The sequence below is a fragment of the Propithecus coquereli genome, unplaced genomic scaffold (assembly GCF_000956105.1).
Source record: "Propithecus coquereli isolate 6110/MARCELLA unplaced genomic scaffold, Pcoq_1.0 Scaffold161, whole genome shotgun sequence".
Classification (NCBI taxonomy): domain Eukaryota; kingdom Metazoa; phylum Chordata; class Mammalia; order Primates; family Indriidae; genus Propithecus; species Propithecus coquereli.
This window is the reverse complement of record NW_012140636.1, coordinates 1946240-1949182: the sequence shown is the minus strand read 5'-3', so window position 1 is coordinate 1949182 and position 2943 is coordinate 1946240. Positions and strand designations below refer to the sequence as shown.

Genomic DNA, 2943 nt, shown 5'->3' with positions numbered 1-2943 from the left:
TGTAATTTATTCTATTCATTGAATTAGCAAATTTTGAGTACAAGGGTACATCTCAGGGCTACACATATGTAAATTTAAATTAGCTGTGCCTGAATAAAATGATGTAGTATTACTACTAAAAATCTTAGTACTGGCTAAAGTTTGGCAGGGGCGATTTAATCTCAAATCGTATGCAAGTCAGTACTGTGAACCAAGAAAATTGATATCTGGATGAGTTCACACACTTTCCAATTCAGTTTAACTTATCCCAAGGAAACATAAAGAACCAAGTCTTTCCTAGAGATGACTTGAAGTTTATGGCCCTATAAACTCTTTTTGTCTATTTTCTATCTATGGCTCTCAGGAGATAGTAAAAAAAGATTTCAGTTTACTTTTCCTCAATGTTAACCAGGTTGCATTGCCCAGTTAATGATAACAGGCAACCGTAACTTTTTCTCCCTCAGAAAATACACATATTTGGAGAGGTGCAGGAAAGGAGGTTGGGGTGACTGGACCAGAAGTGAAGCAGCTGAGAACGGAAGTAAAATTATTTGGCAATGCCAAAAAATTCAGAAAACCTCTGAAAAGTCTTTGCCATCTATGCAGCAACAATCTGTTCCACCATCTCCATCATCCCCTCCAGCACTTACTGCCCAGAGGAAACAAATGGTCAAAATATATTGTCTGTATGTTATGTCCTCAAAAAAACCCAATGGGGTAGGCAGTATTATTCGTCTCACTTTGTAGATGAAGAGACTTAGGGGCACAGAGATTACATCATTTACCCAGCGTCATGCAGGCAATTAGTCATGGAGATATGATTTGAACCCAGGCTGTCTGGCTCTAAAGATGATGCTCTTAGCTTTACTGTATGTCTCTAAAACTTTAGGTCGCATTCCATTCCTGAGGAGTAAGCTAGGAATTCGTTCATTCGTTCATTCCACAAGGATGTACTTAGAACCTGCTGCGGGGTAGGCACTTTTTTAGACTCTGGGGCTGGACCAGCGGACACATTTCTACCTTCATGGAGTTTACACTTAAATGAGAGGGAGATGGGCAATTGAAAAAATAAGCCTATAAGCAAATTTCACGGTATGTTAGAAGTGATAATGAAGAAAAGAGAAACAGGAAAAGGAAGGCGGATGCCAAAGGGAAGACCTCTGTGAGAAGGTGATACCTGGCCAAGGCTTCAGGCTGGCCACACAGATGTCTGTGGGAAGCACTGCCCCTCCCCCCAGACCCTCGGGGACAGACTGGGGATTGCAAAGTCCCTGCAGGGCTAGCGCAGGTGTAATAGCTAACAGCAGGGAGTTGCAAAGTTTTCTAAACTACCATGTTGTTCATTTTGTTCTTATTTTTACTTTATTGGTCAAAAGAATATGAAAAGGAACATATACTAGTCATACACTTGTCTACAACTTGGAAGTGATAAAACACCCGTAAGAATAGGTCTTGTTCTCCCAAAACTGTTTCCTACTTTTCAGCAGGAGATTAAGCCTAACGTGATTCAAATAAGTGGATTGTGTGACAATCCTGTGTTGTCCCTGTCATCCTTTCTTCTTTGGTAGGTATTTCTCTGTTTATGTTGTTCAGAGATCTGGCATGTTCCATGTGGGTGCATGTGGCATGGCTGACTGAATTTCTTTTTTAGGGTATTGCTTTTCAGAGTATGCATAATGGCATTTTTTTTGGAACTGGTAGTAGATAAAATGAAAAGAGAGAGAAATTTAAGCCAAAAAGGAGTCAACACCTCTTCAATTTGCCCCTTCGAGTGCATTTAGCATTTTTAAGTGACTTAAAAGCAACAAAACTCTTACTTTTGAACTTTTCTAGAAATACCTTTAAATCCTCATTTATCAAAGCTACATGAGAACAATAGTATTGTTAATCGGCTTAAACAAGAAGACAAAGCAGAGATAAGTTAACGGTGAGGTTTGAGGAGGTGTGCAGTGGCAATGAGGGTGACAGGTAATGGAGTTTAAGAATTCAACAGAAAACTATAAGGTCAGAAAAATAAAATTGTGGAATGAAGGAGGGGCGGGAAGAAATGGAAGATAATTAATGTAAATGGACTGAAAAGTAAAGGGAGGGCCAGGAATTGAGAGAAAGACTAGAAATGAAGGAACCATTCAGGGTTAGAGGTGACAAAATTAAATAGAAAGTAAAAGTATTATACAAAGAAAACTCAAAGAAGGTACTGAGAATAGACCCACCATTGCAAAGCATAATTAAGACATAGAAGGGAAAAGTTGAGTCTCGAGAAAGTTCACACTCAGCAAATCATACAGACCTTCTTCCATCCTAATCCTAACCCTCCTCCTCCATTCTCTTCACATTTCAACCTGCCCTCAACATCCACCCAGATCTGAGCATCTCCCGAAGAGTTGCACTGGTCATTTAAGTTAGAGATGACTTTTGAGGCCATACATGGGATCCCAAAATTTGGAATGGCCTGATTTTGTGGTAGACTCTTCACAAGTAGTTTGCTAGTTAAATGTTAATTGTTACAAGGGCAAAGAATCTATAATTAAATCATGGTGCTATACTATAGGACGTTTATCCCGTCTAGGTAGAGAAGCTGTCAGGTCCTGTACTTTTTATTTATGATATTGGCATAAGCAATTTGTACCATGAAGCCCCTCACTTGCCCAGGCTCCTTCCAAGACTTTGGAAGAGGACCCTAGCAAGGGGTACCCACACTATATCTTTTTTCAGTAACCTTTGCAAAAGTAAGATATTTTGTAATCTTTCCTCATGGGCCCTAAATTGCACAAGCTTCAGGTTCTAAAAGTCTGGATTTGCCACTAAACTTGGATACAACAAATAGTAGCTATATTCCAAACCACATTTTCCCCATATGCCATTGTCCTGTGTGTGTGTGTGTATTTAAATTCTTTGTAAGTCTATATGAAAACATCAACTTATCCAATTTCTAGTTTATAAAATGGGGAAAAAAGAGAGAAC

The 2943-nt window shown here is 39.2% G+C and overlaps 1 protein-coding gene across 1 annotated transcript in view; it reads right to left on the bottom strand.

Moving 5' to 3' along the window:
• MTTP (microsomal triglyceride transfer protein) overlaps nucleotides 1–2943 on the bottom strand; it is a 91722-nt gene that overhangs the window by 70835 nt on the left and 17944 nt on the right. The gene's annotated exons all lie outside the window — the stretch shown is intronic.